General features: G+C 47.3%; 1 protein-coding gene across 1 annotated transcript in view; it reads right to left on the bottom strand.

The window, feature by feature from the left end:
• MKNK2 (MAPK interacting serine/threonine kinase 2) overlaps window positions 1-27,116 on the bottom strand; it is a 126,714-nt gene that overhangs the window by 64,699 nt on the left and 34,899 nt on the right. The window contains exon 2 of the mRNA XM_044305792.1: window positions 11,538-11,649. The gene's annotated coding sequence lies outside the window, so the exon portion shown is untranslated. The remainder of the gene's footprint in view (window positions 1-11,537; window positions 11,650-27,116) is intronic.

The following is a 27,116-nucleotide window of genomic DNA, read 5'->3' as shown; positions in this document are numbered from 1 at the left end:
ATATATATATATATATATATATATATATATATATATACACACACATATATACACACACACACACACACACACACACATACATACACATATACATATGTCATACCATGTATTTACCATTTAGAAGGTATTGTAGAAGGTATAGAAACAAGTAAGTTTGTTAATTGGATTTCTGGGAAGAGTAAATGCCATTTTAAAACAAGTTCCGATGCTCGTGTGAGGGGTAGCAAGGGAGAACGAGAGGAAAAAAGATCCATATATCCATTGATTCATTCAATCAAAAAGAAACTTTGATTATTCTTTTTGGATTACTAGGAAAGTTCTTCAGAACTGGTCCCATCTGAACTCTGACTACCTTTGACCCGGTAACGTATATTTTGTTTACTACTCATGATATTAATAAGATTTCTCTCAGTATATAGCCAAGAGTTCCCATACTGTGGTGATATATAGTCTTAGGTGCCTCCATAATGCTGATTATTCTCTTAGCAAAGATGCATATTGTTAATGGAAGATCTGACATTTGAAAAGAGGACTAAACCCTTAGAAAGTTATTTTCCTTAGTCTGATTGCCGAGCTGAATATTTTATCATATTAAGATCATATATTTTTGATTGGTCATAGGAAAACAGTCAAGGGATAACCGTTATTTTCCTGCAAATTTGTATTTTATTGTTATAGCTTGTTTGATAACAGAAGATCCTAAGTTTCTCTTGGTATACGAGTCCATTTGTTACAAGTATGACACTGGTCGTCATAAATCATAAAATCATACTGTGCTGATCAGATAGGGGTGTGTTAACACCACCGTGTGGTACATTTTGGGTGAAACCCCTTCTCAAGCTAAAAGGAAATTTTTTTATGGTCTTCCCCCTACCAGTTCTCTGGAGTCATTGATTTGGCTGCTTGGTGGATTTGTCAGCGTTAAATAGGAAACCCCTTCCTCTGCCTCTTGAGGGCTGCCAGGAGCTTAAGTTCTCTTTTTTTTGGTCAGGCCTGCTTTTTCTTTGGGTATGAAAGGAACGGCGATGCTAGGAAAAAAAAAAATAATGGATTCTGATGGGAAGCCCTTTTTTCTATCAGATGCCTTGTCCAAGAGGTCATCTAAATGCTGAACTAAAAAGCCTGTCCCCCTCACAGGAAATACTACAAGGCTTGCTTTTTGAAGTGTTGTCCCCAGACCAGGACCTTAGCCAAACAGACGTTCTGGCAGAGTTAGACAGGGCTGCTGATCTGGCCGAAAGCTTGACCAAGTCAGCAGAGGCATTTGATAAGGAACTAGTATCTTGCTTCAACACTGGTAGGGAGGTCAGGATATCCAGGAGTACCTGCAATTAAGTGTTCCTCTGAGATAACCATAAATGAGTATTACACTCACCGGTAATGCGGTTTCCTGGAAGTCTCCATGACACCACATCCCAAGATTGTGTTTTTTCCTGTCCAATCAGAAGGAAGTCAGAGGTTTAAAAACACCACCCCCTCCCTCCAAGGATATTATAACAGGAAAAAAAAAAATTTGAATTAAGTATCTAAAGGGTAGGACGCATGTGGTGTCATGGAGACTTCCAGGAAACCGGATTACCGGTGAGTGTAATACTCTTTTCCCCAGTCGTCTCCATGACACCACATCCTGAGCAAAAATCAAAGAATTATTAGGGGGGGGGGGGGGGGGGTCCACTGCAGAGAGGACTTTACATCCAAAACCCAAGATGCCGTTGGCAAGGATATCCAATTTGTAATGTTTGGTAAAGGTATGAATTCTTTTCCAATTTGCTGCTCTGCAAATTTGCTGTAAAGAGGCCGAAGCTTTTTCCGCCCAGGAGACGGCCATGCCCCTTGTGGAATGTGCTTTCAGGGAAGCAGGGGCTTCTTTCCCCTCGACTTTATATGCTTCAGAGATAGCTAATCTTATCCATCTGGAGATGGATCTTTTTGCCGCTTTTTTCTCCTTATTGGGACCTGAAAACTGGACGAACAGATTGTCTAATCTCCACTGTCTGGTTGCTTCCAGATATCTTATGACTGCTCTCCGAACGTCTACTGTGTGGTAGAAGATTTCTTGTTAATTTTCTGGATTGTTGCAAAATGACAAGTACAATGTCCTGTGAACTATAGAAGGTAGAGACCACCTTTGGGAGAAACGTAGGCTCTAATTTAAGTACTAGTTTGTTATGTAACACCCAAAAAAAAAAAGGTTAATGAATGGACAAGTTAGACCAACCTATAAGGAAAAACTCACATATAATGTATAGATTACACTGGGGTCTAGTATAATACTGAGCCAACCCAAAAACAGAACCAATAACCACAAAGAAAAGTGGGAGACACACAAAATATATGTAATTTATTGAGACATGATCACAAACAATATATGAAACGAAAGGCACAAGTGTACAGGAGGGGGGGGGGGGGGGCCTCATGTAAGGAGGTCAGATACAACCTTTCTCCCAAACACCCAACTGTCAGGGAAAAAGATGTCACAGCCCTAGGTATACATCAGCATGAAAATTGTGAAAACTGTAGGTTCACTCAAAGTAATATGTACTGGTATACATGTTGCATGCACAGAAAGATAAATGAAAAAAAATGTACAAATAGCACAAGGCAAACTAGCCCACCCAAAAAACCTGGGATGGCCGCATAAGATATGCACATAGCCATTGAACTGTACAATACAGACAGAGGCAAGTGTGCCAAGTGCAGGTGGCAATAGAGATATAAAAAGAAATGTAACAACTAACTGAGCAAAACAACAAAACATGTATTACCCATGATATGCTGGACCCAGAGCGTGTGACCAAAAGCTGCACCTTGACGTACGTTTCACCTGGAGAGGCTTGCAGCTCAGACTCTTCTAGCCGATGTTATTGCCACTAAGAGGATAGTTTTGATAATAAGCCACTTGATGGGGAAAACGGACCAGAAGTCAGGCCGGCCAGCACCGTATTGAGATTCCAAAGAGCTACCATGTTTTTGATCGTGGGTCTGATCCCATCTGCTGCCTTGAGAAATCTACTTACCCAGGGATGTTCTGTGAGGCTGGTGTTCTATAAGGCTCCTAGCGCCGACACTTGGACCCTAAGGGTATTAGGGGACAGTCCAAAATCTAAACCTTTCTGAAGAAATTCCAAGATAAGTGGGATATTGGGCTTGAACTGGTCAAAGGATTTTCCTGACCAACAAATTTTTCCCATATTTTCAAATATTTATCGTTTGTGCTTTGTTTCCTGCTTAGGAGTAAAGTGTTCACTACTTTTTTGGATAACCCTAGGTTCAACAGAGTGGATTCTTCAGAATCCAGGCTGACAACTTTAACACCAATAGCTCTGGGTGAGTGATGGGTCCCTGACTTAGAAGGTCTGGCCTCAGAGGTAGGAGAGGGGCTTCTATGCGGAAGGCTTTTAACAGTGCAAACCAACTCCTCTTGGGCCAAAGGGGGGTTATCAGAATGGACGTACATCTTTCCTTCAGAAATTTCTGGAGAACTCTAGGGATCAGTGGAAACTGAGGGAATGCGTAGACTAGATTAGTCGTCCAGTTTTAGTTGAAAGCATCCACTGCCAGAGGACAATCCCTTGGGTTGAGGGAGAAGAATTGACAACTGGTGATTTTTTTCTGGACGCAAATAGGTCTGTCAGTCTGCCCCATTTCCTTGTGATTAGTTGGAAAACCTCCGGGGATAACTTCCATTCTCCCAGGTCCAACATGTGGCGACTCAGTCGGCCTGATCGTTTAGAGATCCTTTCAGGTGGGCTGCTGATAGTGACTGTATATTTTTTCCTGCCCAGGAGAACATTTTGTTTGATAGGCCCTGTAGTAGACAGTGTCTTGTGCCTCCCTGGTGCTGGATGAAGGCCACTGCTGTTGCATTGTCCGAATATACTTTGACATGGCATCCTGAGATCAGACTTGTGCGTTTCAATTAGGGGTGGGCGATATGGCCTAAAATCTATACTGCGGTATAATTTTAAGAATGTGCGATATGCGATATATAGCACAATATTGTTTTCTATATTTGGGGGGTGTTTAAACTTTTTTTTTACTTAAGGGCTAGAACCCTTGTCATATTCACCCTAATAGAGCTCTATTAGGGTGAATAGGACTTTACACTCTCCCTGCTGCCCTGTGCACACAACAGCAGGGAGCTGACCATAACAGCCAGCCTCTCATGTGCCCCCCAGCCTCTCCCTCTTATCAGTCCCCTCTGGTAACTTAAACCCCCCCCCCCTCCCTCCCCAGTATTAATCATTGGTGGCAGGGCCCCTCCCCCATCATTGGTGGCAGTTCCGATCAGAATCCCAGCAGTGCTACTGAAGTCCTGGCTGCCATGGTATGTTAGTGGCACACATTTATATCGCCCACCCCTAGTTTCAATGCCTCCCAGATTGCCCACAGTTCCCTGAAGTTTGAAGATTGATGTTTCATGTAACTTGGACATTTCCCCTGGGAGGAGTCCCCTTGAAATAATGCTCCCTAACCCTGGAGGCTCGCATCCATTGTAATTACTAAGGGTTGTTCTTGGGCCCAAAATACCCCATTTTTTAGGTTGGTCTCTTTGAGCCACCAATTCAGGGAATTCTTCACTTTTTGATCTTAGAATATTCGTGTTTTTTTCTAGAGTCGTTTGAGACATGTTCCACTTGTTGAGAATGGATTTTTGAAGTGGTCTTAGGTGAAAATGTGCCCAGGCCACTGCTTGGATACATGCAGAAAGGCTTCCTAACACCTTTACTGCCTGTCGGATGGAGCAGAAGTTTACTTTCTTGAAGTTCCTTTGCGTGGTTTGAAGTTTTTATACTTTGAGGCAGAAGAAAGGATTTTTGGGAGACTGTATTTAGAGTTATGCCCAAGAATATCTTTTGCCTGTTTGGGATTAAATCTGACTTTTCCCAGTTGATTATCCAACCTAGGCCCTGGAGATAGTTCAAGACCGTCTGGAGGTGGACTTCTAGAAGAGTTTTGTTGTCTGCAACTACTAACAGGTCTTCTAGATAATTGTTCACGCAGATTACTCTTAGACTCTCTATGGCTTCCGCCATTACCTTTGTAAAGGTATTTTTAATTTATTATAACTCTGGATTTCCCGTTAGTTTTTTTTATTATAAAGAGACAGGAATAGAATCCTAGTCCTATCTGCTCTACTGGGACAGGTTCTATTGCAGCCAAGCTTAACATATCTTTGATATCGATTTTTTAAGGTACCAGTAGGAAGGGTAGTAATAACATTTTGCGGAGGGGGAGAAAGTAGCTCTTTTCTGTAAGCCTCTTTTACCATGTTTAATATCCACACTGTTTATTATGTGCTCCCAAGATTTTTGAAAGGAGCTGAGCCTTCCCCCTACTGGTATGGAGTCATTGGTATTCGTGGAGGATTCTGCTAGATTGGGGTTGAAAAGGAAATTTCTTCCCCTGCCTTTTTTTGCATAGCTCCACCTTCCGGACTTCCCTTTATCTTTATTATTTTCGGGTTGATAGTGTTGGTCACGAAAAAACTGCCTTTTTAGTTTGTATCTTTCTTCTGGAAATCCCCTTTTTCTATTAGTAGCATTCGCTAAGATTTTGTCAAGGTCCGTTCCAAAGACATTGACCGTGGAAGGGGAGCGCCATTAGTTTATTTTTGGAAGCAATGTCTCCTGACTAAGCTTTGAGCCATAGAGCCCGTCTCGCCATGTTGGATAAAACGGCTGTACGAGCAGACAATTTGACAGACTCTGCTGCTGCGTCTGCTAAAAAGAGGTTGCCATCTTCAATAAGGGCAAGCTCTCCCATATCTGGTCACGTGGCGTTTTATTGACTAGGTGGATTTCTAGTTGCTCTAGCCATAAGTTCAATGTTCTAGCTACACAGGTTGAAGCTACTCCTGGTTTGAGAAGGGCCGCTGTTGCCTCCAAGGTTTTTCTAAAGACGTTCTGCCTTCCTATCTAACCGGTCTTTTAGTTGTACTGAATCCTCAAAGGGTAGAGCTGTATGTTTAGCCACCTTAGCTACTGGTGCGTCTACTTTAGGGATGGTTTCCCAGTCAGTGAAGTCATCTGGGCTAAACGGGTAACACCTTTTAATCCCCTTTGGAATAAAGGATCCTTTGTCTGGTTTCTCCTACTCAGAACATATCAACTTTTGGACATTATCTGGTACTGGAAAGACCGCGTTTTTACTTTCTCCTAGGCCCCCAAAAATCTCTTGTGTTGACCTAGGTTTCTTTGGTATTTTCATTTGAATGGTAGCTCTGATCAGCTCGTCAACGTCATCCGAATTGAACAAAAATAGTTTATATTCACCATCTTCATCTGAGGATGCAAATTGTTTTTGCACTGATTCAGAGTCTGAAACTGCCAGACATTCAGAATCAGAAATAAGTAAACCATTTCTGCGGATGTCTTGAGGAGGAGTGATTTTTTGGAGTGTTGGTTCTTTAGATGTTAAGGCCAACTGAACCTCCTCTTTAACTACTTTTCAATATCTTTAAAGAGTAATGAGGGGGGAATCGCAGAGAGCAACGAGGAGAAAGCAAAGCTGTTAAATATTTTTTTCTCCAATGTATTCACTGAAGAAAATAAACTGTCAGATGAAATGCTGAATGTTGAAATAAATTCCCCATTAAAAAAAGTGCCCTGTCTGACCCAGGAAGAAGTAAAACAGCGACTTAAAAAGATTAAAATAGACAAAATCGCCAGGACCGGATGGCATACACCCCCGTATCCTAAGGGAATTAAGTAATGTCATATCCAGACACTTATTTCTGATATTTGCAGATTCTATACTGACAGGGAATGTCCAACAGGATTGGCACATGGCAAATGTGGTGCCAATATTCAAAAAGGGTCCAAAAACAGAGCCTGGAAACTATAGGCCGGCAAGTTTAACATCTGTTGTGGGTAAACTGTTTGAAGGTTTTCTGAGGGATGCTATTTTAGAGCATCTTAACGGAAAAAAAGCAAATAACGCCATATCAGCATGGCTTCGTGAGGGATCGGTCATGTCAAACTAATTTGATCAGTTTCTATGAGGAAGTAAGTTCTAGACTTGACAGCGGCGAATCAATGGATGTCGTGTATCTGGACTTCTCCAAAGTGTTTGACACTACCACAAAAGGTTAGTATATAAAATGAGAATGCTCGGACTGGGAGAAAAACATCTAAGTGGTTAAGTAACTGGCTCAATGAGAAAACAGAGGGTGGTTATTAACGGTACATACTCCGATTGGGTCACTGTCACTAGTGGAGTACCTCAGGAGTCAGTATTGGGCCCTATTCTCTTCAATATATTTATTAATAATCTTGTAGAAGGCTTGCATAGTAAAATATAAATTTTCGCAGATGACACTAAACTGTGTAAAGTAATTAACACTGAAGAGGACAGTATACTACTACAGAGGGATCTGGATAGATTGCAGGCTTGGGCAGATAAGTGGCAGATGAGGTTAAACACTGACAAATGTAAAGTTATGCACATGGGAAGGAATAATGCAAGTCACCCGTACATACTAAATGGTAAAACACACGGTAACACCGACATGGAAAAGGATCTAGGAATTCTAATAAACCGCAAACTAAGCTGCAAAAAACTGTGTCAGGCAGCTGCTGCCAAGGCCAATAAGATAATGGGTTGCATCAAAAGGGGCATAGATGCCAGTGATGAGAACAGTACTACCACTTTACAAATTAGTCAGACCACACATTGAGTACTGTGTACAGTTCTGGGCTCCAGTGAACAAGGCAGACATGGAGCTGGAGAGGGTACAGAGAAGGGCAACTAAGGTAATACCTGGAATGGGGCAACTACAGTACCCTGAAAGATGATCAAAATTAGGGTTATTCACTTTAGAAAAAAAGACAACTGAGGGGAGATCTAATTACTATGTATAAATATATCAGGGGTCAGTACAGAGATCTATCCCATCATCTGTTTATCCCCAGGACTGACTGACGAGGGGACATCCTCTGCGTCTAGAGGAAAGAAGGTTTGTACACAAACATAGAAGAGGATTCTTTACGCTAAGAGCAGTGAGACTATGGAACTCTCTGCCTGAGGAGGTGGTGATGGTGAGTACAATAAAGGAATTCAAGCATTTCTGGAGTGTAATATTACAGGATATAGCTACTAGAGAGGGATCGTTTTTCTGATTGCCCGATTGGAGCCGGGAAGGAATTTTTATTCCCCTAAAGTGAGGAAAATTGGCTTCTACCTCTCAGTTTTTTTTTGCCTTCCTCTGGATCAACTTGCTGGATGACAGGCCGAACTGGAAGGACAAATGTATTTTTTCGGCCTTATGTACCATGTTACTATGTTCAAGGAAGCTGGAAGATTCTGATTTAACATTGGATGTGCATTCCTTACAAAGGGGTTTAGTCCCTGTATTGGACAGTCTTTTATAGCAGATACCACATTTCCTGGCTTTCTTAGTGGTAGTAGCTGAATCCTTTTCTCCCTGAAAGGTAAGGGGAAGGATGAGCAGACCAACCCAGCATTACATAGTCATGTGCCTGAGAGCAGGCTACTCACAGTACCTGGATTTGTTGCAGGCTCTATTTCAGAGCCCGGCGTGAGGGGGGGGGGGGGGGGGGGGGGGTGCTCATCTCGACTCCCAACCGCTTTCCAGAGGCGCACTCCTGATAGGGAAAGCAGCGCTGTGCAGGGCACCATTCTGCAGGTCCTGTGGGTTTTTATAGCTTTATTTGCCATGCCAGGACGTGCGGTGCAGGTTATTGACGTCATGACGCTTTGGCTCCGCCCCCTGCGTCTGACACCACCCGCCGGGACACATCATAGTGCTGACCCGCGCCATAATCTTCTTTCCCCTCTGCATTAAGTCCCCCTGGACCGCCGCAGAGAGGATCTTCGCAGGAAGGCATATTGCAATGCACCCGAGCCCAGGGCTAATGTAGAGGAGGAGGGAGAGCTGCCCTGCAGATCAGAACTTTGCTTGTCATGGAGGAAAAACCGGTGAGCCCAGCTAGAGCTCCATACACCTCTCCGGCTTCCTATCCTGATGAGACAGGAAAAACACTGGCGAGGGAGGGGGTGGGGTTTTTAAACCTGTTTTTCCTGTCCAATCAGAAGGCAGTCAATCTCAGGATGTGGTGTCATGGAGACAACTGGGGAAAGACAGGGTCCTGGCAGTGTAGGTTGCAGCAATACTGGGCCTTAACATGGAGGTACATGTTTCCCAAGACTTCAGAAAATACACATTTTTTTTATCCATAGAGTCCCGTAAGAGGCCTAAATCCTCAAAGGGGAGGGAGAACTTGGATATTCTGGCCACTGGGGCATCTACCCTGGGAGTTTTATCCCAATGGGCCGAATCACCTTCACTAAAAAGGTATTTTCATTTGAATACCCTAGAGACTCCTGATCTCCTCTCAGGGTCCTTCCATTCGTCTGCAATCAATTTCTTTATTTTCATGGACTGGGAATACACGTCTTTTCTTATCCCCCAGACCTTCAAGCATCTGGTCCTGAATTAACTGGGGCTCTTAACTGCTCAATGTTCGTGGTAGCTCTGATACTTTTTAGGAACAAATCTGTCTTCAATAGAACACGGGGGTCTACCCGATTCATCATCTGAAGAAACAGTCAGAATCGGAGGAGACTTCTCCTTCAAAGTCAGAATCAACATCCAGAGGTGTGTCAGGAATAGATGTGGAGGTAGAGGGTCTCTGAGGAATCACCGCCATTTTAGCCTCAACGGTGGAGCCTCTTTAATAATTAATTTCAGGCTGTCCACTAAGGATGGGGTCTCTTCAACCATAATCTTATCTGTACATCTCTAGATAAGGGGTTTCTTTATGTGAGCGGCAAGCTTTTTACAGATGGCACATTTTTTCTTTAATGAAGGTTCTCAACTTAAAAATAACCCCTTCAGGAACAGCTTTGGAGTGATTAACTCAAGTGGGAACCTTCACCATGAAACCCCAATGGTGTACAAAAGAAACTTTGCAAAAAAACAACAACTCATCACTAAGAAGGAGGCTTATTGGGCTTAGGGCCTTTGGAGGGCCTGCGGACATGTCAGCAGGTAGGGACATGGCTGCTCCAACACACCGATGCTTCCACGCTGATGAGGAACGCCATTCTTTGTTCGGCCGACATTTTCAGCAGTACTTGCGCGTCACTGTGCGCACGCCGACGCGTGCCCATGTGACCTATTCTCGCGAGACTCAGTCCTCGAGTCTCGTAATACCGGCTTCCTCCCTTAGCTACCCCGCATGGAGGCACGGTATTGCCCAGGGCTGCCATCTCGCACCGGACCCCGGCACTCTGCTGCAGCCTTTTTGACTTTTTAGCCAGAGGAACGGACAGACCGACCCAGGAAAAAAAAAAGCTGCATGACATCTTCCAAAGCAGGAGGGAACCCCTGCTCTATTTTCCACTTCATCCCCAGAGGGACAGGAAACAACTGGAGAAGGTAAAAGGGGAGGAGGCTTTTAAATGATTGTTCTCCACGTTGTTTCCTGTCCTTGGGAGGCGGGGTATCCTCCTGCTTAGTGCTTTTGGGGAGGCGCAAGGAAAAAATATGAATTGTAGTGGAAGTAATGTCTGTGATAATCACACCATAGATGTTCATTTTACAACCTATGCCAGGGATGGCCAACCTGCGGCTCTCCGGTTCTTGCAAAACCACTACTCCCAGCACGCCCACACTGCCTACAGCAGGGCATTATTGGAATTGTAGTTTTACAAAAACTGGTGCGCCGCAGGTTTGCCATCCCTGACCTATGCCACCTTTGACCATCACGACTATTTAAAGAGACCTTTATTGTTACTATCTGGAGATGTTGTATATTTTTGGGCCAGGGGAGTCCTAAGGATTGCAGGAGTTCCTTGACACAGGATCGCCCCTATTGTGACAGTCATTAAATTGTCAGTCAGTGCCCAACAGAAAAGGGATAGATATTAGGGAGAGGTATTCTTCCTTCTGCTGTTATACCCACTTCTGCCAAGTGTGGGGCACAAAAGAGGTGATTTTATTCGTAATGATAAAGTTTACTTATTACGGGTGGTTTTTCTGGGATTTGCTGTTTCGGACTGGCCACTACAGTACACGACTTACTGACAGTCGACTAGTCGGACCTGCGATTTCTTAATAGACTAATTCAGATCGCATCATTTTTATAGTTAACACTATTAGAATGCGTCATACTTTCTGTAATGCTACCAGAAAGGGCCGATTCACCTGAAGAGTAAGTAAGAGTTCACACCTTATTTTTCCCTTTTTCTGAACCATCAGAGAAAAAATAAAAAATAAAATAAACATTTCCGTCTGAGATCCATTTTAAGACATAAATAAATTCTGCACAATGATTGTATGGACTGAATTGCTGTGGAGTCCCAACTCCTTCCATGCCAGGTGCAGCTAAATGGAATCAAAAGATGGCATCTTCTGGAGCTAGTTTTCTGCGTATCCATTCCTGCCCTTTCTATACCCCAACACAGTCATCTTCTGCACTAGATAATGATAGCTGTTGTCCCCCAACAACTGTATGCAAAATTTCAAAGCCAAAACACCTTTTAAAGTCTATGTTGCAAAGTGAAGGACTTACCCTTGGAAGCATCCAGTGCTGGATCCAGGACCAAGCTCGAGTTTCCTCCCAGTGTGATGGTAGATCCATCTGCAAGAGCCTGGCAAACCCTAGATCCAAATGAGATCTGCGCCTGGGAGAATACACAACATCTAAAGTTATAAAATAACCCAGAACCAAATAAAATAAGACCCCTCAAGGTCAAATTCAGAGGCCAACACAGCAGGTTGGAAATACTTCTGAAAGGCTATGGATACTCTGCTTACTTTTGAGCTCGTATATACAGTTTAGGACAATGAGTGGCTTTAAAGGTGTTCTCACTTCAGCAAATAAAATTATCATGTACAGAAAGTTAATACTAGGCACTTACTAATGAACTGTGCTTGTCCATATTTTTTCATCACATTATACACGGTTTGTATCAAGGAGTTATGACCACCCTACAATCCAGCAGTGGTGACTGCACTTACACAGTATCAAAAAAAAGTATTGACCTCTCCAGTGGCCAAGAGCGTGGAGTGCACATAGGTCAGCTTTTATCCCTACAGTGCACACGCACAGCCACAGCTCCTGGATTAAAGGGTTGCTGTAACCATGTAAACAACCAGTGTATAATGTGATGGAAAAATGAATCCAGCCAGCAAGAGGCTATATGGACAACCACAATACATTAATAAGTGCCTTATATTAACTTTCTCTACATGATAAGTGCCATTTGCTGAAGTGACAACCACTTAAACAGGATTTGTGACTGCACTTGACATGCATGCAGTTTGTATTACTGGCCCAGATGTGTGCTATCAGTTTGGGGGGTCTCTACGTGAGTGACACTAGACTAGCAGCAAAGATTTTATAGTTTCAGACTTTGCAACAGCCCAACTGGTAACTCCCATCTGTACTTCATTGCAACCTGCTAACAATTCATTCATAACGTCTGAGGAATAAGGAGGGAATGGCACACCATAGAATCATTGTAGATACCCCAGAATTGTTACTATAACAGGGGTGCTTTCACAGTACTAGCGGAAAAAAAATGAGACTTTAGAAAGTCTTATCCACACTCTAACGTGGCCACAATTAACCTTCACACAACTTGACATGAGTTGCATATTTGCAAGATGACCTGTCACTTCAGACAAACTCAGAAAGATAGCATATGATGTAAGACTTTCCAAATCGGTTTAGTTTCAATTTATCTCTGTAAGATAAGCACAGGCTGCCCACTGCTGAAGTAAAACTAATTCTCAGGAGTTGTCCTGCTCCTCTGGGCACTTACCACATGCCAGAGGAGACAACAAAAAAAAAAAAAAAAAAAAATGATTCTGAAGCTCACCTGTAAAATCTTTTTCTTGTCTTTTCCATTGGGGGACACAGACCAAGGTGTATAGCTTAGAGGTATCACTAGGAGGGAGACTATGCAAAAAAAAAAAAGCTCCTCCTCCTCAGTCTATACCCCCAGGCTCCACCAGGAGGAGTTCTGTCGTTGCAAAAGCAGTAGAAGGAGATCATGAAAAAACACAATGGAAACCATCACAGAGTAAACCATGAGGTGTATAACGAGAAAACAGAAAAGGGCGGGAGCTGTGTCCCCCAATAGAAAAAGAAAAGATTTTACAGGTGAGTTTTTTTTTGTTTGTTTTTTTGTGTGTGAAAATCGTTTTCTTGTACATTCCATTGGGGGACACAGACCATGGGACGTCCAAAAGCAGTCCATGGGGTGGGGAAAAAGAAAAAAAAACAACACCGCCAGGAGAAAAAACATCAAACAGGCACCACCACCTGCAATACCCTGCGCCCAAGGACAGCATCAGCCGAGGCCAGCGAGTGCAGCCGATAGAACTTCGTGAAGGTATGCAAGGACGACCAAGTGGCCGCCTTACACAACTGTAATGCAGCGGCACGATTGCGTCTAGCCCAGGAAGCTCCCACCGCCCTAGTGGAGTGAGCAGTAATTCGAGACAGGGGAACCTTGCCACGAGCGCGATAAGCCTCAGCGATAGCCGAGCGGATCAATCTCGCCACAGTGACTTTGGAAGCCGCCAGACCCTTACGAGGCCCCTCGGGAATCACAGAGAGAATCCGAACGGCAGAAGGAGCCCCTGGGTAGCCCCCAGATACACCTTCAGAGCCCCGACGACGTCCCCAGAGAATGGAGAACGCGTTCCTTGGGGTTTGCCGGAGAAGGACAAAGGAGGGTAGGACAAGATCCTCGTTAAGGTGGAAGGGAGAAACCACCTTGGGCAAAAAGAACCACCTTATCTTGGTGAAAGACCAGAAAAGGCTCCTGGCAGGAAAGTGCAGCCAGCTCTGAAACCCGCCTGATGGAAGTTAAGGCCACCAGAAAGACTACCTTCCAGGTGAGCATGGTCAGCGAGGCCTCCCTCAGAGGCTCAAAGGGGGCCACCTGGAGGGTGATTTGAGATCCCAGGGGGGCAATGGGGGACCATACGGAGGGGCCGAATGCACCACCCCCTGCAGGAAAGTTCTCACGGGACCCAAGAGAGCAATGGACCTTTTTTTTTTTTTTTAAATAAAACAGCCAGGGCTGAAACTTGACCCTTCAGGGAACTCAGCAACAGTCCCATCTCAAGGCCTTACTGGAGAAAAGACAGCACCACCAGGATGGAGAAAAAGGGGCGGGAAACCCAAGTTCTCACAAAAAGGTCAGAAAGGCCTTCTAGGTGCGATAAAAGATCCGTGAGGAAGCCGGTTTCCGAGCCCTGATCATGGTTCTCACTACCGCATCAGAGAAGCCCCTATTCCTCAGGATGGAGGTATCAACAGCCACACCATTAAACGCAGCAGCCGTGAATTTAGGTCGAAGAGTGGTCCCCGAGACAGGAGATCCTCTGTCAGGAAGAGGCCATGGAACATCCGCCAGCATTCGAGCGACGGAGAACGAGGCGCGGCAAGGCCAATCCGGGGCGATGAGAACGGTTGGTATCCCCTCCGCCTCGATCTTGCGTAGCACCTTCGGTAGCAGAGGAAGTGGAGGGAAGACAGAGGCGGCTGAATTGCTGCCATGGAGACACCAGCGCGTCTACCCCGTACACCTGCGGGTCCAGAGCACGAGTTAGGAACACAGGCACCTTGTTGTTGAGCCGGGACGCCATCAAGTCCACGTCCGGAAGGCCCCATCGGTGGCAGATGTCTTCGAAAACCTCCGGATGTAGAGACCACTTGCCTGGATCCACTGTGGTGCGACTCAGAAAATCCACCGTCCAGTTGTCGACTCCTAGAATGTACACCGCCAACAACACTGGAACATGAGACTCAGTCCATAGGAGTATCCTCTCCACCTCCCGCATCGCCGCCCTGATGATCGATGTAGGCCACCTCCATGGCATTGTCTGACTGAACCCGCACAGGACTAGCTGCAAGGAGAAGAGTCCAATGGGAGAGGGAGTGAAAAGTCACCCTCAGTTCCAAGATGTTTATCGGGAGGCGGGATTCCTCCGCCGACCAGACCCCCTGAATTGTGTGGTTTTGGAGAACGCCGCACCAGCCGAAGAGGCTGGCATCGGTGGTGACTAACGTCCAGGAGAACGGAAGGAAGGACCTTCCCGACGTCAGATTCAGGGGAGACTGCCACCAAGGGAGAGATGCCCGAACTTGCCGGGACAGACTGACAGGAGCGTCCAGACCCCGAGAGATCTTGTCCCAGAGGTAAAGGATCATCTGTTGCAGTGGTCGAGTGTGGAACTGGGCATACGGTATGGCCTAGAAGGAGGCGACCATAAGGCCCAGAACCCGCATGCACTCCCGAATAGTGGAGCGCAGAAGGAGCTACACTGCCAGCTGAATCTGGGAGGACTTTGAATGAATCCTGAAGAAATACCTAAGAAACCGAAGTGTCCAAGACCATGCCCAGAAAGGAGAGTCTCTGGGAGGGCAGGAGAGAGGATTTGGGGAGGTTGATCAGCCAACCGAACCGTTCTAGAGTTTGAACGGTGATTTGGACGCTGTCCTCGGCCTGTGGAAGTGACGGGGCCTTTATCAAAATGTCGTCCAGGTAGGGCAACAAAGAAATGCCCCTGGTGCGAAGAAGCACCATGAGAGGCGCTAGGACTTTGGTAAAAACTCAAGGGGCGGTCGCCAACCCGAAAGGAAGGGTGACGAACTGGTAATGACGACCCCTGATGGCAAAGCGCAGAAATCGCTGGCGAGACTCTGCATTAGGGACATGCAAGTAGGCGTCCCGAATGTCCACAGACGCGAGAAATTCCCCTGGAAGTAGAGAAACAATAACGGAGCGGAGGGACTCCATGCGTAACTTCCGCACCCGTAGAAACTGGAGACGTTTCAGATCCAAGATTGGACGTACTGACCCCTCCTTCTTTGGAACACTAAACAGGTTTGAGTAGAAACCAGTGCCTTGTTCCTCCAGGGGAATGGGGGAAATAACACCTCAGTCCAGGAGGGAGGAGACCGCCAAAAGGAGGTCCGAGGCCCTGGTTGGATCCCCCGAAACACGAGAAGGGGAAAAACGTCCCGGTGGACTGGACGCAAACTCCATCTTGTAACCGGACGTTACAATTTCCAGAGCCCAGGCGTCCTTAACGTGAGCTCTCCAAACCTGCTGAAAGGAGTAGGCGACCCCCCACCGCAAGGGGTGGGGGCACCCCTTCATGCAGAAGACTGCTTGGGAGCAGCAGGACGGGCCGACTGCGCCCACGGTCGCCAAGAGGGCTGGGGCTTGAAGAAAGGCTTCTTGCGGGAGTCCTGGGATCCCCCAGCTGACGAAATCACCGACGTTCTGGCAGTGGAGAAGCAGCAAAAGGACTGGAACCGGGAACCTGAAGCCCGAGATCAAAAAGGGCGCTTGAACCTGGGTTGGGGGTAGATGAGTGCTCTTGCCCCCCCGTTGCAGCAGAAATTAACTCGTCCAACTGGGCCCCAAAGAGCCTGGACCCCTCAAAGGGGAGGTTAGCGAGGGAACACTTGGAAGCATCGGCATCCCACACCTTCAACCAGACCTCCCTGCGCTGAATGACCGAGAGGGCCGAAATACAGGCAAAGAGGGAACCGATGTCCATAGAAGCCTCACAGTGAAATTTGGAAGCCTGAGACATTTGGAGTATGAAATCCAGAGTGTCTGCAGGGGCATCCTGCTCCGCCAATTCCTGGTGGTGGCGCTGCAACCACGCCGAAAGGGCGTTTCGGCGACCCAAGCAGATGCAAAGGCCAGCTGCAGAGACATGCCTGCCAGGGAGAAGATGGACTTGGAAAGCGAATCCAGGCGCCTGCCCAGAGCATCCTGTAGAGAGGAGCCGCCTAGAACAGGAAGGGCTGTGTTCTTGGCTAACCTGGCCACCGGACGATCTAGGGGAATAAGTCCACTTTTCCACAGTGTCAGAAGGAAAAAGGTAAAGCGTATCCATGCGCTTGGTGGACGAAAATTTTAGAATTGGGCGGTCCAAGCCTTCGATATGACCGCTGTAAATTCCTCATGGACGGGGAACACAGCAGACTCCGGTCTCTTGGACGGAAAAAGGGATTACTCCCGACTAGTGGAGGGAGCAGAATCCCCTTGGATATTAAAGGTGTCACGGACAGCCGCCACCAAGTCAGTTACCATGGTGGAAAGCTTAGGCAGGGGTTCCCGCTCCACGACTTCGTCTGAGCCGGACAATTCCCCTTCGGACTTGCACTCCCTGAAAGAGGGGGAATTGTCTGGACATGCCTCAAAGGGGGAGGGGGGGGGCAGAAGCGGAGTCATCCGAGGAGGAATGCTCACGCTGCCTCTTAGTGGTCAGGCAACCCCTGTGAGAATCACTGAGAGGAGATGGAGTGGTGGGTGCTACGGAATTGGTAGCTGCCATACGCTCCATAAAGGACATGGCTGCCTTGGCAACTAAGGCCAGTTCCGCGGCCGCACTAGACATGGCGGAAGCCCAGGCGGGTACAGCTGGCTCCGCAGGGGCAGAGGGGGGACTGGGCTGAGCAAAAGAAGGAGGATGATCCTGTCCAGGAGCAGGGCACGAGTCACAGGTACCAGCAACAGAAAGGCAGAAGGCACACTTTACATGACCCCAGTGGGGCCTGAGAAGAGGCCTTGACAGACTTGGGGACCCCAGGTTTAAGCATGATTGCTATCCAAAAAAGTAAAAGATCTCCTACCAGATGCTGCAAAAAGTAGAGCTGAATGAGTCCTACCACCGAGGCAACAGCAGAAAGCCTCCGGCAGAGAGGAACAGAGGAGGAGTCACACGTGTGAGGAGCTGCACGGTTGCCACCTAGCAAGAGTGAGGAAGTGCCAGAGCAGAACGCAGAGGCTCCGCCCCACCCGGACGCGTCATACTGGCGCGAAAAGAGCGCACACGTGCTTTTTGAATAACAGCAGAACCCTGATGCCAAAAGCGGCGTAGCAGGGGTTAATAGGGATGTGGGAGGAGCGAGCTACCGCGGGTGGTGTGATAAGCGCAGCGGCCGTGAGCCCAGATTGGATCCAAGGATTGGCGCCGTAACGAGAGGCAGCTGTGCCCGCATAGGAGATCACGATACTCTCCGTGCTCCAACAAAACGGAGGGACGATCGCTAACCCCCAAGAGGAAACATGCCCCCAGAAGGACTCCTTCTCCAGCTCACCCAGGCGGCCTCAGGAGTGAAAGTGAGAAAGGGGGAGGGGGTAGAAGGGATGCAGGCAATACTTATCTGATCCTGCAGTCTTCTCCCACGATTCCAGGACCAGCAGGGATGCACCTCTTCAGACCTCTGACTCCATACCTAGGAGAACAGTGCTCTGGTGGAGAGTGGCAGCAGGTGTCCCAGTAGATGGTGGGATGCCAGAGCTGACAGGTCGAGCCCGGACCCACTTTTCTTCTTTTGGGGGAATGGGAGGTAGCCTGGGAACGTCAGAAGACGGTGGCAGACACTACACGGGGGCCAGGAAAGCGCAGTGCTGACCTGCGTCCCCATCTGGAAAAAAATAACAGACAGAAGAGTCAGTGTCAACCTCCTTTACCGGACACTAAGCAAAGACTGAAGTCCTCCTGGTGGAGCCTGGGGGTATAGCCCAAGGAGGAGGAGCTCCTTTTTTGCATAGTATCCCTCCTAGTGATACCTCCAAGCTATACCCCATGGTCTGTGTCCCCCAATGGAATGTACGAGAAATAGGCACTTCATGAAAGCAGTGCAAGTGATCTCGGCACATTTTACATTAAAGCTAGGAGTGTGGAAAACCTGTTCGTAAGGAGTTAACAGAACCAGTGGCAACAAACTCCTGTGCCAGCTGTTCCCACACTACTGTCCAGTTGCCAGCCAGCCAGACCAGGAGTGGCTTAGTCCAGTAGAAGCAGTCACAGGCACAAATTGGAAACTGCTAGGAATGAGTTTTTGCCAACATGTTACTGTAAAGGATCTCCTGGCACCCCAACCTCATGCCTCCGTTGATAGATGCTCCTAGTGCCTCCCGAGGACTCCAAGCACTCCGCTCGACACCACCACAGGAACAGCTCTTACAAGAGCTAGGAGTAATAGCCACGGGAGTATACACATATAGCAATCCCCATACACATGTTCAAGTTCAACTTTATTGAACACACAGCATTGACTTAGGCTCCTTTCACACTAGCGTTCGCTGGTCCGCTCGTGAGCTCCGTTTGAAGGAGCTCACGAGCGGACCCGAACGCTTCCGTCCAGCCCTGATGCAGTCTGAATGGAGCGGATCCGCTCAGACTGCATCAGTCTGGCGGCGTTCAGCCTCCGCTCCGCTCGCCTCCGCACGGACAGGCGGACAGCTGAACGCTGCTTGCAGCGTTCGGGTGTCCGCCTGGCCGTGCGGAGGCGTGCGGATCCGTCCAGACTTACAATGTAAGTCAATGGGGACGGATCCGTTTGAAGATGCCACAATATGGCTCAATCTTCAAGCGGATCCGTCCCCCATTGACTTTACATTGAAAGTCTGGACGGATCCGTCCGAGGCTATTTTCACACTTAGCTTTTTTTAGCTAATATAATGCAGACGGATCCGTTCTGAACGGAGCCTCCGTCTGCATTATTATGAGCGGATCCGTTCAGAACGGATCCGCCCGAACGCTAGTGTGAAAGTAGCCTTATATACACATGACATACTGAGGACAGGACATAGCAGCCAATCCTGTACAGTTTAAACACAAAACTAACCCTATTCAACAAACTCAATGGCATTGTCTGTGACGCAATCAACAAACACACTGGGCATTGTCTTTAAGGTAATCAACAAAATACAATTACCAAAACACATTGGGCTCTGCCTGTGATATAATTACCAAACATAATGAGCTAACTTAATCACTCACAGACCGAAACCACACTTTTCCCCAAAACACAGAAAACACCTCAAAACCCCACATATCCCCATAATGTATACATCCATGGATAGCTCTGATCTGGGTGAACATATCCAAAAAATCACCCAGATCCGAGCAGGGGTTCCCAAATTCCATGGAAGTCACATTTGGCCGGCCGCAAGCATGGCTTTCCTGCTCAAACCACTTCCACAGATTTAAGCTGTGCGGCCGGTCTGTCTTCTTCAAAGTTAGTATATGGGCCATAATCCTGAGGCAAGAGGCTGGCAAACAGGCCCCTCCAAAACACAGTGGCGAGGTTATGTTCACCACAGTTACCATCACCATAGACCGCAGTTTTATCTCCACAACAGAAGGTTCCAGAAAATAGCAGGCCTGCTCCCACACCCAGCAGTGAAACTGAAAATCTCGCTGTACACTCATATGCCGAGGCCAACCCTCACCCATGGGCGGACTGGGAATTTTAACCCCTTAAGGACACATGACGTACCGGTATGGCATGTTTCCCCCAGTCCTTAAGGACACATGACGTACTGGTACGTCATGAGTTTAAAACGCAATTGCGGTGCTGCGAAGGTTAATTGGAACAGGATGCCCAATGAAATCATTCAACTGGCATCCTGTCAACGGCGATCAATTCAGACCTGCGGTTTGCAGCGCTTTCTGCAGTTTCTGATCCCCGCGGTCCCTGACCGAGGGGATCAGAAACTTTAAAATGCCCAAAATAAAGATTTTTTTCACCCCCACACCCCTGAATGATTTTATGCTGTGGGTGGTTGCATGTGGTGCGGGAGGCAGGATCGCGATCCCTGGCCCGCCTCCTCTTGAATATTCATTGGTGTCCAGTGGGTATACTAGTGTCAGCACATTGCTGACACTGGTATAAACGGCTGACATCTGTGCTATAATGTGCGTACGGACCGCTGTATGGAAAGTGTTAACAGTCAGGTAGCTCCCTCCCTCTCCCATCGGGGGGCTGCTGTGCCTTCGCAGCCCCCAGACAGGATTGGGTCACAGAGGGAGGGAGCCTCCCTCTTTCCCCTTCCCCATCTGCTCAGCTGTGGCAGACGGGGAAGGTTCCCATGGCAACAGGTCGCCAAGGGACAAAATAAATGGTGTATTGGCAACAGAATTACAGTAGCTAACAATTACTATTAATGAATTCCAACATGATCATTTAAGTTCATAAAGCACAATTTAAACACCGAACATCCATTATAGTGAGCCAATAGTGAATATGTAAAAACAGATTCCAGAACACTCTCCCAATAAAAAAATCATACCTATACCCCCACCTATACCCCCACCTATACCCCCACCTATACCCCCACCTATACCCATATACATACACACAGGTCCTTCTAAAAAAATTAGCATATTGTGATAAAGTTCATTATTTTCTGTAATGTACTGATAAACATTAGACTTTCATATATTTTAGATTCATTACACACCAACTGAAGTAGTTCAAGCCTTTTATTGTTTTAATATTGATGATTTTGGCATACAGCTCATGAAAACCCAAAATTCCTATCTCAAAAAAATAGCATATCATGAAAAGATTCTCTAAACAAGCTATTAACCTAATCATCTGAATCAACTAATTAACTCTAAACACTTAGGCCTCGTTCACACTTCAGTGTTTGGTCAGTGATTTCCATCAGTGATTTGTGAGCCAAAACCAGAAGTGGATCCTCCACAGACATGAGGTAGAAGGGAAAGATCTGCTCCTGTTCTGTGTTTAGAGTTGCACCTGGTTTTGGCTCACAAATCACTGACCAAACACTGAAGTGTGAACGAGGCCTTACAAAAGATTCCTGAGGCTTTTAAAAACTCCCAGCCTGGTTCATTACTCAAAACCGCAATCATGGGTAAGACTGCCGACCTGACTGCTGTCCAGAAGGCCATCATTGACACCCTCAAGCAAGAGGGTAAGACAGAAAGAAATTTCTGAATGAATAGGCTGTTCCCAGAGTGCTGTATCAAGGCACCTCAGTGGGAAGTCTGTGGGAAGGAAAAAGTGTGGCAGAGAACGCTGCACAACGAGAAGAGGTGACCGGACCCTGAGAAAGATTGTTGAGAAGGACCGATTCCAGACCTTGGGGGACCTGCGGAAGCAGTGGACTGAGTCTGGAGTAGAAACATCCAGAGCCACCGTGTACAGGCGTGTGCAGGAAATGGGCTACAGGTGCCGCATTCCCCAGGTCAAGCCACTTTTGAACCAGAAACAGCGGCAGAAGCGCCTGACCTGGGCTACAGAGAAGCAGCACTGAACTGCTGCTCAGTGGTCCAAAGTACTTTTTTCGGATGAAAGCAAATTTTGCATGTCATTCGGAAATCGAGGTGCCAGAGTCTGGAGGAAGACTGGGGAGAGGGAAATGCCAAAATGCCTGAAGTCCAGTGTCAAGTACCCACAGTCAGTGATGGTCTGGGGTGCCATGTCAGCTGCTGGTGTTGGTCCACTGTGTTTTATCAAGGGCAGGGTCGATGCAGCTAGCTATCAGGAGATTTTGGAGCACTTCATGCTTCCATCTGCTGAAAAGCTTTATGGAGATGAAGATTTCATTTTTCAGCACGACCTGGCACCTGCTCACAGTGCCAAAACCACTGGTAAATGGTTTACTGACCATGGTATTACTGTGCTCAATTGGCCTGCCAACTCTCCTGACCTGAACCCCATAGAGAATCTGTGGGATCTTGGGAAGAGAAAGTTGAGAGACGCAAGACCCAACACTCTGGATGAGCTTAAGGCCGCTATCGAAGCATCCTAGGCCTCCATAACACCTCAGCAGTGCCACAGGCAGATTGCCTCCATGCCACGCCGCATTGAAGCAGTCATTTCTGCAAAAGGATTCCCGACCAAGTATTGAGTGTATAACTGAACATAATTATTTGAAGGTTTACTTTTTTGTATTAAAAACACTTTTATTAGTCGGATGAAATATGCTAATTTTTTTAGATAGGTATTTTGGGTTTTCATGAGCTGTATGCCAAAATCATCAATATTAAAACAATAAAAGGCTTGAACTACTTCAGTTGTGTGTAATGAATCTAAAATATATGAAAGTCTAATGTTTATCAGTACATTACAGAAAATAATGAACTTTATCACAATATGCTAATTTTTTGAGTATATATATATATATATATATATATATATATATATATATATATATATATATATATATATATATATATATCTATATCTCTATATCTCTATATCGTATTTTTCGCCGTATAAGACGCACTTTTTCTTCCCCCAAAATGGGGGAGAAATGCCCCTGCGTCTTATACGGCGAATGCAGTCAGTTTTACATCACTGGCAGCGATGTAAAGAGAGCGAGGACTCGGGGAGGGACTGGGAGGAGGAGCTGGGGCCGGCAATAGCGGCGGGGCGGTGCAGTCACTGTACTAAAGGCCCGCCCCGCCGCTCCGGTGTACTAATAAAATATGTCATATTCAATGAATGGTTATTAAATATGCCCCTTTATGCCTAATAGTACCTTAAATCCTTAGCGCTTCAGTAGTATGCAGGCTGGGCGGGCGGCAGCGTAACTCCCTGATGTCACGTGCCTGCGCCGCATACTTTATGAATGAAGCAGGCGGCGCAGGCAAGTGACGTCAGTGAGTGACGCGCCACGCCGGCTGCCGGCATTGTACTGAAGCGCTTCGGATTTAAGGTACTTTTAGGAATAAAGAGGCATATTTAATAACTATTAATTGAATAAGACATATTATATTAGTATACAGGAGCGGCAGGGGATCTGTGGATGGCACAGTTATGGGCTGGGAGGGTCTGTGGATGACACATGTATAACAGTGCCATCCACAGATCCCCCCCCTGTAACAGTGCCAGCCACAGATCCCCCTGTAACAGTGAAAGCCACAGATCCCCCCCGTAACAGTGTCTGTCATCCACAGTTCCCCCCATAACAGTGTCCGTCATCCACAGTTCCCCCCATAACAGTGTCAGTCATCCACAGTTCCCCCCATAACAGTGTCCGTCATCCACAGATCCCCAGTAATAGTGCCATCCACAGACCACCTAGTTCCAAACCCACAGCACACCTTTTGGTTAAAAATATTTTTTTTCTTATTTTCCTCCCCAAAAACCTAGGTGCGTCTTATACGCCGGTGCGTCTTATACGGCGAAAAATACGGTATTTATTTATTTATTTATTAGAGAGACCTCATGGGACTTCAAAAGTAGAATTAACCAGCACCGCTACACCATCCGTAAAAACCGGATGGATCTTCCAGTCCCAAAACATTTTACTGATATAGGCCACAAGGAGAGGGACTAGGGTTGGGCGATATACCGGTTTTTCGATATACCGCGGTATTAAAAAAACGGCGATATGGCGATATCGCCGTTTCCTAATACCGCGGTATATTTCGTTACGTCACAGCTTTAAAAACAGAGTCCGCGGCACCGCTGCGCTGCCCCCACCCATCATTAGCTATATCTCCTCCTGCTTGTTCTGAATGCGCTGTCTCCGACTCCACCCACCGACCGACGTCTACTCTAACGTCGGAATCAGCACGCCCCCAGGCCGAGACTAGCAGAGCTGAGCGCAGTACACTTACAGACTACAGCAGCAGCGAGTGGCGGGAAAGTTAGTCAGACTCAGAAGAACCTGCTACGCTCCGTCCGACTCCCGTCCCACCCACCCCCTGCGGAGAGAAGAGATTCGAGTGACTGTCGACGGGCAGCTATTAAAAGGTGTAAAATGTCACTCCACTTAGTTCTAACTTCTGCCTATTACCCCAGTTATATGACTTGGCCCAGGCCCAGTGCCCACTCAGTCGGTCCTTCATGCCTGGCTGCGCCGCCTACCAGTGCCACTAGCTGCATGCTCCTGAGCCATCATGAGTCCCTGCACTCCTGTCTCCCTCCAGTACCTCCCGGCTCCCCCATGACTGTTTGACATGATGAGCATGACGGTTGACCAACAAGAAGGAATTATGGTGGGCACTGGGCACCCGGCACACTGGCCAGACAGGTCACCGGTGACAACTTATGTCACAGTCACACAGGTAGCCATAAGACATGGAGGGGGCAGCTGCTGCCCCCCTGCCCCATATACTCTAAGTAATGTCTCCTTTTGTGACTGCTGCACCCCATTATAACTGTATGTAATGGCTCCTTGCGGCTGCGCTCCTTGTGACCCCCCATACAGTATAATGTCTCCTGCTGGCCCCCCATACAGTATAACGTCTCCTGCTGGCCCCCCATACAGTATAACGTCTCCTGCTGGCCCCCATACAGTATAACGTGTCCTGCTGGCCCCCCATACAGTATAACGTCTCCTGCTGGCCCCCCATACAGTATAACGTCTCCTGCTGGCCCCCCATACAGTATAACGTCTCCTGCTGGCCCCCCATACAGTATAACGTCTCCTGCTGGCCCCCCATACAGTATAACGTCTCCTGCTGGCCCCCATACAGTATAACGTGTCCTGCTGGCCCCCATACAGTATAACGTGTCCTGCTGGCCCCCATACAGTATAACGTCTCCTGCTGGCCCCCCATACAGTATAACGTCTCCTGCTGGCCCCCCCATACAGTATAACGTCTCCTGCTGGCCCCCATACAGTATAACGTGTCCTGCTGGCCCCCCATACAGTATAACGTGTCCTGCTGGCCCCCCATACAGTATAACGTCTCCTACTGGCCCCCCATACAGTATAACGTCTCCTGCTGGCCCCCCATACAGTATAACGTCTCCTGCTGGCCCCCCATACAGTATAACGTCTCCTGCTGGCCCCCCATACAGTATAACGTCTCCTGCTGGCTGCTGCCCCATAGTCCGTCCAACTCCATACATTATAACGTCTCTTTGTGGCCGCCGCCTGACCGCCCGCCCCATACAGTATAATGTCTCCTTGTGGCCTGGCTGGCCGGCCGCCCCATACAGTATAACGTCCCCTTGTGGCCCCTAGTATAGTAGTCCAGAGAGAGTATAATGTCTCCGAGTCCTGAGTCCCCTGGCTGGAGTCTGGACTCTGGACTGGACGATTGCCAGCCCCGGCAAGTGACTGCTTTTGGCCTCTTTTTCTGCCTTTGCCCAGCATTCCCATGATCCCATCCCACCGGCCGGGCCACAGCCCATGCAGCAGCCCCACATCGATCCTCCCAGCCATGTAGTATATAATGTTTCGACTTGTTGTGGCCCCCTGGCGGGTGGCTGGGGGCAAAGCAACAAGGAGATATTACTGTAGTGAACTGTACACAGGATGGTCAACTCAGGACAGGAGTCAGACTCAGTCCATAAGGAAACATCATACTGTATGGGAGGAGCGGACGGAGGCTACTATTTGTAGCATCCTGAGTCCTGCTCCTGCCATACGTATAATGTCTCCTATTGCCACCATACAAACAGTATATGTCTCCTTGAACTCCTTCTAGCCTTTAGTATAGCAAGCCTGAGGCTGAGCCAGCTGCCAGACACAGAGGGCCGCCGCCTCCCCAGCCCGCTCTCCTCTGCCTTCCCCTGACTGATTGAGGAGGACGAGACGAGACTAGGACCACGGTCACGGCCACCAGTCAGACACCCACCACCAGACAGGAGTGAGGAGGACAGTGAAAGAGATCCAAGTTATCCAACTGTCACCAAATTTGCTGCGTGTTGTTGGCAGTACTTGAGCGAGCTTCACCCGGAAAGCAGAGACTATCTCAGTAAGTAATAATCCCTAGTAAGTTAGTAATAGTAACTGCTGCACTTGAACACTTTTGATATGTCATAGTGACGTATCAAAAGTGTTGATCGTTGAGGGTCCCAAATTTGGACCCGCAACGATTGCAAGAATAAAGAGTCAGTCAGAAGGACTATAGTGTCTTGTCTCCTTGTACCAGAGACACAGAGGGCCTCCCCAGCCCACTGACCGAGGAGGATTGAGGACCACGGCCACCAGTCAGACACCCACGACCACCACCAGACAGGACAGTGAAAGGGATCCAGTCTGTCACCAAATTTGCTGCGTGTTGAAGTTACAGTTGGCACTTGAGCCTCACCCAGAAAACAGAGAATATCTGAGTAAGTAATAATCCTAAACAAAATGAAAAGATGCAACAATCTTGACATCCACACACAGCAAAGGTTTTATAGTATAGTAACTAGACAGTAAAGCAGATTTGACACTAGACTGTGTAATGACAGTCTAGAGAGCCATAAGAATTTTTTTTAAGAAGTTTTATCTTTTTGTTTTTATAGGAAAGTTAACTAACCAGCAAACACCAAATAGATAGAGAGAGAGACTAGTATACCACTACATCATAGATCAAGGACAACGGTTAGTCCACTGTCCACAAG

This window comes from Bufo gargarizans, chromosome 1 (genome assembly GCF_014858855.1).
Source record: "Bufo gargarizans isolate SCDJY-AF-19 chromosome 1, ASM1485885v1, whole genome shotgun sequence".
Classification (NCBI taxonomy): Eukaryota; Metazoa; Chordata; class Amphibia; order Anura; family Bufonidae; genus Bufo; species Bufo gargarizans.
This window is presented reverse-complemented; position numbering and strand designations above follow the sequence as displayed.